At 45.4% G+C, this 8406-nt stretch overlaps 1 protein-coding gene across 4 annotated transcripts in view; it reads right to left on the bottom strand.

The window, feature by feature from the left end:
• Nucleotides 1-8406, bottom strand: part of MMEL1 (membrane metalloendopeptidase like 1) — a 31693-nt gene that overhangs the window by 21825 nt on the left and 1462 nt on the right. The gene's annotated exons all lie outside the window — the stretch shown is intronic.

The following is an 8406-nucleotide window of genomic DNA, read 5'->3' on the forward strand; positions in this document are numbered from 1 at the left end:
TGTCCTTTTCCACCTGACTTACTTCACTTCGCATAATATTCTCAAGATCTATCCTTGCTGCAAATGGCAGTGTTTCATCTTTTTTATAGCTGAGTAATATTCGTGTGTGTGTGTGTGTGTGTGTGTGTGTGTGTCTCACATCTTCTTTATCCATTCATGTATCAATGAACACGTAGGTTGTTTCCATGTCTCGGATATTGTAAATAAGGCCGCTACGAATATAAGGGTACATATATCATTGTGAATATGTGTTTTCATAGTTTTTGGATAAAGACCCAGGAGTGGAATTGCCGGGTCATAAGGTAGTTCTATTCGTCAATTTTTGAGGCGCCTCCACACTGTTGTGCATCACAGCTGCACCCATTTACACTCCCACCGTCAGTGCACGAGCGCTCCTTTTTTCCCACATCCTCGCCAATGCTTTGTTATCTCTTGTCTTTTTGATGACTGCCATTCTAACAGGGGTGAAGTGGCATCTCATTGTGGTCTTGATAGCAAAAATATATCTAAAAGTTGAAAGTAAACTAAAGACATGTCAGATGCAAGCTGAGAGAATGTGTCTGCATCACACGTGCACTACAACGAACGCTGAAGACCTATCTTCATACAGAAAGAACATGAAACCAGTTGGAAGCCCAGATTGGTGGGAAGAAACAACGAGCGCCGGAAAGCGAAAACAAGGGTAAGTTGGGTGAATACAGTGTTACGGAGATCAGAAGCACTGTTTCCGGTCTCGTTTCCAGTCTAGTCAGACACATCAAGAACACATTACCCACGCTGAAGAGGTTCACACCGCCTCCATACTTGCATCCCTTTCTGATTATCTCCACGCCTTCCCAGCACAGGCTGCCACAGCCTCCCCATCGGGGGAATTCCTGGGCTCAGTTTATCAGGTGCAGCCTCTTGAGCTCCCTGAAGATACACTGGGCTCTTGCGGCCACATTTCCCAAAGTGACACAGGCGAGAGAGAGAGTCGTCTTCCACCTTGCCCTTTAACTTACGTTGCCTCATTCAATTGTCACAAGAAGTGTGCACAATTCACCATTTCCATTTTGCTCACAAGAAAACTGACAGGGAGGTGGGGCGATGCACCCAAGTCCCCAGGACTGGCAGAGTTTGGATTCCCAGTGCTCACATTCTCATTCCAAACCTTCGTTCTCCCAAGCGTAAGAGAAAGCAGAACAGCAAAGCCCTTCGGACACAAAAGCTGAACAGAAACGAAGTCTTCCTCTACTGCTAACATAGGATCAACAGGAAGCACGACCAACAGACCCCACACAAGGATATTGGTCTCCTTCATTATTCCAGAAGGGACTTGCTTTCCTGACTACCCAGTCGACATATAATCTGCTCTGTGTTCTTGCATATTTGCATATAATATGCAAATTATTTTCAAATAGACTCTACCTTAAAAAATAATTTTGCCATTTCCTCTGAAAGTTTTGTTCTCTTCTAAAGGTTGGCCTTGATTTAAACACTTTATGTTTCCTGTCTCTGTCTCTCTCCTCTTCCTGTTTCTCTCTCTCAAAAAATAAGAAAGAGGGTTACGAAGAAGTGTGATGGGTGGAAAGTAACCATCATCCCCAGGAAACGTGTAACCACAGGCTGGCTGTCATGCAGGTGTGAGGTGTGGGTGTACAGACTGTGTGGTCCAGGAAACCTGCAGCTGAGAAGTTCATTTCAAGTATTCCAGGCTGGTAACATCCCAGGTCCCCGAGGGAAACAAACACACATATTCTCCAGAGGAAAACTTCTCAGCCTTGGTAACACAGGATTCCCAAGGTAAAGCCAATTAGAACATGAATTTATACCTATGAAAAGCAAGCTTCCCTGAGTGAGAAACAACAAACAGACTAGAACCCCAAAGATTTCATAGCTTGGGATTATCTGATCCAGATGTATGGAAGATGGAATCAGGGGCCCAAATCTCGACTCCTCTCCGCATCCAGGCCTTTGCCACGTGACTTCACAGTTATTCCCAAAGGGACACAGGACACGTACCCCTCTCTCTGCTGTTTGTTTTCCCCTGAGGTTTGCTTGGCCAGTAGGACGAGGTGAGAAGGACATATTCCCGTTCTGCACCTAGGTCCTAAGAGGCCTGTGTGCTTTACCTTGTCCTCTCGAGCTTCTGCCAGGGGAGGGATATGCCCAAGCCTGCTTGCTGGTCCTCGCAGGATGACAAAATGCACATGGAACAGAGCTGCCCCAGCTGAGGCTGACCTAGATCAGCTGACCCCAGCCAACCTAGGGTATGTCTCATGGTAAACAGTTGTTGTTTTAAGCCCCTGAGTGTTGGGGTGGTTTGTTAAGCAACAATAGCTAGCCGGTGCAGGAAATAATCCAAGTATGTTAGAAATACTGAAAGAAGTAAAAGAACTGAAAACGAGGGCAAGAAACGCTTTTAAAAGAATCAATTTGAAAATCAACTGAAAATTCTAGAAACAAACAAAAATATAGTTGCTGAGATTAAATTTTTTAAAAATCCAAAATGGACAGGGTAAGTAGCAGATATAACAGCTGAAGAGAGATTCAGTGAATTGAAATGTAGTTCTAAAGAATTTACCCAGAATGCAGGACAAAGTCAAAGAGATGGGAACTTTTTCCAAAGAGACATGGAGAGGAGAGAAAATTTGATCATACATGTAAGGAGGATTTTTTAAGGGAAGCACAGAAATAATGTGGAAGACACAATACTCAAAAAGATAGTGGCGACCGTTTTCCAAAATGAATCAATGTTATAATGATTAGATGCAGGAATCGCAACAGACCCAAAGTGGAACAAATAAAAGGAACGTCATAGCTAGACACCTCACGGAATACCAAAGACAAAGAGAAACCAGATCAGAGGGAAGGACACTAAACCTGAAGAAAGAACTACAGTTATATTGCACCAGATTTCTGAACAGCAGCAATGAAAGTGAGAAGACAGTGACACAAAATCTTGAAGCTATTGAGAGAAAACAACTAAGCCCAGAATTGTTTAACCAGTTAAAGTGTCACTGAAGGTTGAGTACTAAATAATTAATAAACAAAAACTAAGAGTTTACTGCTGAGAGCTTGTTATAGCACAGATTCAGAGGTCTTACCCTGCACAGCCTGTTATGGTCTGAATGCTTGTGTTCTCCCCCTAATTCCTATATTGGAGCCCCAAACCCCAAATGTGACTGTATTTGGAGAGAGAGCCTGGGATAAAGGTTAAATGAGATCACAAGGGTGGGGCCCTCATCTGATAGGGTTGGTGCACTTAGAAGAAAGAAGAAGAGACACCAGACCTCTCTCTCCACCATATGAAGACACAGCGAGAAGGCGGCCGTCTGCAAGCCCAGAAGAGAGACCTCACCAGGAACTGAATTGGCCAATATCTTGATCCTGGATGTCTTCCTTCCAGAACTGTGGAAGGAATTTCTCTTGCTTAAGTCACCCAGCCTATGGTGTTTTCTTATGTCAGCCCGAGCAGACTGAGACAGGGCCCAAGGTCTGGATTTTTAACAATTGCCTTGTTATTCTGATTATCAAGCAAGTTTGGCAAACACTGTCCTAAAGCAGTGCTTCCCAAACTTCAGTGCCGGTGAATTACCTGGGGATCAAATGTAGATTCTCATCCAGTAGCCTGGGCTGGGCCCTGAGTTTCTGAATCTGTAACAAGCTCCCAGGTGACGCCGGCACCTCTGCTCCATGGACCGCACTTTGACTATGTGTACTTCAGAAAGAAGAAAAGTTATTTCATAAGGACTGCCTGAGATGTAAGAGGGATGATGAGCAAAAGGATTGACTAGGATTGGGAAAATCTAAATCAGCACTGACTGTATTGAATAACGTTGCCTATGTGTAGTCGATAAAAGAATTAAAAACCAAATACATACCCACAATAACGCGATTGGGACGGAGGCTGAGAAGAGAAACTGTCCTAAATGCTTGTGTTGTTTGGAAGAAATATGGAGATACTGATTAGCTGAATATTTTATCAAGTTAAATATGCATATAGAAATTTAAGGTACAGTAGTGCTGCTTTCTGCTTAGGCCATCACAAGCCATAGTAGACTTCCATTCCCATCCTAACAAGAAAATTCCAGATAATCTACAAAAATCACAACTTTCCGGGAGCCCATCTAGGACCTGAGGTCAGAAGGTAACCAAGAAAACAATCGCAGAGAGACAAGCCCCTCCCAGGAGAGACAGGACACATGAGCTATGTCACCTTTGAGAGGACGCAGAAATAAGACATGGGCACCATACAAGTGAGTAAGAAGAAACCAGATAAAATTGTAACAAATTCCTAAAAATCAAGCGTAAGTTAGCTTGCCAGTTTGGACAACTGGGGCTCCCAACGTAAGAAGATTTCTGATTCACAAGTGCTTTCCATGGGTCTTTAGCAGGTGCCAATGAGAAAGACTGTAGCTAGGTCTCAGGTGATCATAGAGAGGACCTTGGTGGCGCAGGCACTCAGCAGGTCATCTGCTTCTATTCAGGCACAGGCACGAGGCTCCTCCTGCTTGCCTGGACCTCCTCATGTCGGAAGCAAGAGCTTGAGGCCACTGGCTAAGGATAGTGAACAATGTCACCCCTGGGGACCAGGAGGAATCCACTGCTCCATAGGAGGGTCAGCAGTAAAGAGTTCCTGCCTATGGGAGAGGGACAGGAGACTCTTGTGGTTCCCAGATCTTAGGCTGACATAAAGTTGAGGTCTGCTGCCACTAGGAGAGGGGCAGGGAAATTGGGGAGAAGGCAAAGTTTGATGACCATGGGGATCAGGGATGCTGAGATAGCTCCACTCCAGGGCCCGGGCACAACAGGCATGCCAAAGTCTGAGATTGGGCCAGGGTACCAGAGATTCCCCCCACCCCAGCATGAGCCCAGGACTGAGGGTAACAAGAGTGAAATCAACCCCCCAAATCAGCTAACTCCTGACAAGATTAATTCAATCCTGCACATGAACTGACTAATAGAAGAACAGGTGTGTCTATTTCTGGGTGTAAATACTATTTACCTCAATCTCTACTCTTCGTCTCATCATGTCCAACATTCAGTAAAAATGTATGAGACACACACATGCAAAAGCAAGAAAAAGCAACCCACTGCCACAAGATAAAGCAATCAATAGAACTAGACTCAGAGACACCCCAGATATTGGCTCTATCAGAGAAGGATTTTAACTGATTAATATGTTAAAGGTTCCAATGGAAAAGGTGGATAACATTCATGAACAGATAAGAAATTTCAGCAAAGAGCTGAAAACAATAAAAAGGAGTCATACAGAAATACCAGAAATTAAAAGCACATTGTTAGAAGTGAAGAATTTCTTTGGCTGGCTGACCAGCATACTGGATACAGCTGAGGGAAGAGACAGTTAACTTGAAGGCTAATTAGAGTCAAACTCTTTAAACTGTATCACAAAGAATAAAAGAGTGAACAAAAACTGAACAGAGCACCCAAATACTGTGGGATAATATAAGCCATCCAACAGACATGTATGTGGAGTCCTGGGAAGAGAGAAACGATGTACCTGTGTCAAGAGGGTGGGGTTCTGGGCTGCTGAAGGAGTTAAATCTGCCTTCTATTTGGGACGTCAATAACAACATTGATAATGGGTCAACGACAACATCTGATATTTTGTCATTAAATCTGATCATGAATAGCACAATAGACTTTTTTTCCTAAGTGTTATTGATGTATTAAATCATTCAACACCAAGGTGAGCCTCTAATATTGTACTATATTATGTTCCATTATACAGATGAGGAAACTGAGGCACAGAGGTGCAAAGGAAACCTTCCAAGATCACACAGATGGGATGTGAGAGAGCTGGCCTGCCCAGCTGTCAGACTGAGGAGCCTGGGTGATAACCACAACCTTATAGTGTGTGCCCATGACCTGACACTGATACTAAAGAAAGAAGGCCCAAGAGCAGGCTTAGAACGCGAGAAGACACTCCAGTCCAGGAACTGGCAATATTTTTCCGTAAAGGGCCAGATAGTTAAATATGTTAGGCTGTGGTCCACAAACTGTCTCACCTGTTCACTTAGCTCTTGTAGCATGAAGACATCCATAGACAATACATAAATGAACGGTACAGCTGTGTGCCAATAAAACTTTATTTACAAAAACAGGCAGTGGGCCGGATTTGCGGGCCTCTGCACTAGACAATGAACATGGCAGGAGTGCAGGCATGGGATTGTATTTCCCACTGTAATTTTTATAAAAACACTTGATTTTCTGAAAAGGATTGCTCTGTAACTTTTATTTTATTTTATTTTTAAATATTAAAACAAAACAAAACAAAAAAACGAAGATAACCATGAAAAGGACAGAAATGTCAAACTTCCAAGCTAGTTGGGAGAAAATGGGAGTGAAAAATAATAGATCAATCCAAAAAAAAAGGCAAGAAAAGAGGCAAAAGAAGCACAAAAGAACACAATAGGGAAAACGTACATTTCAGACACCACAGAGAACGCAGACTAAATCTTCCAGATAAAAGGCAGGTAAAGACCAGCTATCTCCCTGTTGCAAGAGACACAGCGGAAGCTAACGACACAAAATTTCAACAAAAAGGATTGGAAAAATAGACAACACAAATGCTAATGAATACTTATGTATTAGGTTCATATCAGACAAAGGAGCATTGAAAACCAAACAGAATTTACGGCAAAAAGCATTGCTAAGATAGAAAGGGTCAGAACAATTATATGTAGTGGTAGACATACTAGTTCTAAATTTCAATTCACATAATAATGTAGCCTTAGAATCGGTGAATTGATACTTGACGTAACTATAACTACAGGGAAAAATGGTAGTTCTCAGGTGCAAGGTTTTAACACACATCCTTCAATAATAGAAAGATCAAGAAAATGAGTAAAGCAAGCGTATAGAAGATTTGATTAATCTAATGGATCTGTCTCTCTCTTTCTCTCTCTGTCCGTCTCCATCTCCATCTCTGTATCTTCGTTTTCATCTAACAGTTAGTGATTGGCTGTATTCCACAAGCACACTTGGATTGCTTATAAAACTGACCATGCGTTAGCCCTTAAATAAGCAAGCCTCAGCAAATATCAAAGGATCAATCACATCACATAAACCATGGTTTCTGATAATGCAATTAAGTTAGAAACCAATTTAGAAAAAGGTAACTAAAAACATCACCACGCATCTGGAAATTACAATAACAAAGATTTCCAAATCGCTCATGAATCAAAAATTCATAGTGGAAATGAGAAAATACTTAGAAATAAATCGTAACACTGCATGCAAACCTGTCCATGAGCTCAACCCGGACCTGAGGCTGAGAACAGCTGTGGGGTCATTTTTGGGAGTCTGGGCACAGCAGTCCTGACTGGATCCCTGGCAGAGACCCCACTTGTATTTAGGGAATGGTGAGGAGGGGGAGGCAAGATGGGCAGGGAGGGTCCCTCCTGTTGGGGTGGGCTCTGTGCTCTGCACAACCCAGGAGAAGATGGGGCCCCTTGTACCCACAGCGGGGTTGGGTGGGGTCAGCCCTGTCCCCAGGAAGCCTCTAAGCTGGGAGTTTTCAGCCCAGGGAGCCCTGAATAGAGGTTTCCTGGGGCCTGGGCTTCCTGGCGCTCTCTGTGCAGCAAGTGAGCCTTTCCTTGCCACATGTCCATGGAGCTGGCAGTGCCCATCTGCAGTGGCAGGAGCCCAAGAGAGCCCAGGAGGGGCCAGAGAGCACAGCAGCTGGCACCTGGTCAGGCCAAGAACAGCAGGGGGTGGTGCCCACCACATCCACAGGCTGCACCCACTTCAGGTTCATAGAAACAGCCTTGCCCAGAGACCCATGGAGCCCCACCGTGGGGCAGACGGCTTTGGCCAGTGAGGGAACATTCCAGGAACAAAGGCTGTGCTGCCCTATTCTTGAGAGTGCAGCGGAAGGGAGTGCTTCTGTTGATTCTCCTGAGTCTTGACCCTCCACCCGCGGGAAGAGCAACACAGCACCTGCCGGCAGCTGGACACCTGATGGAGACGCCCCCCTCCCCCCAGAGGGTAGCATGGCCCAGCTGGGATTTGACCCGGGCTGCCTGGTGCCCAGGTGTATGTACGTGAGTCCCTGGACCTGAGAGGAGGACAGTCCCGGATCCTCCACGTGGCCTGAGGGGTGAAGGGGTTGGGCCGCGGACTGTGATTGGGGGTGTTCCTGCAGGGCAGCCCTAGCCTCGCCGCCATCTCTCCGGGACCCCAGCCCGGCTCCCTCCCACCCTCTTGCAATAAGAGAGCCTGTCTAGGAAGCCACGAGGCCAGGGGAAGAGGCTAAGATCCCCGTAGGTCCTTGCCCCAGGGTGGCCATGGAGGTGCCGCGGGGCCCTAGCAGCGGAGTGCGGGCTCCTGCTGCTGGGCCGGCTGGGAACTGCAGCGCACCGTGCGGGAGGGGAGGGGGCCGAGCGAGGGGCGGGGGACGTG

The sequence above is a fragment of the Rhinolophus sinicus genome, chromosome 14 (genome assembly GCF_057876585.1).
Source record: "Rhinolophus sinicus isolate RSI-liver-muscle chromosome 14, RSI-T2T, whole genome shotgun sequence".
NCBI lineage: Eukaryota > Metazoa > Chordata > Mammalia > Chiroptera > Rhinolophidae > Rhinolophus > Rhinolophus sinicus.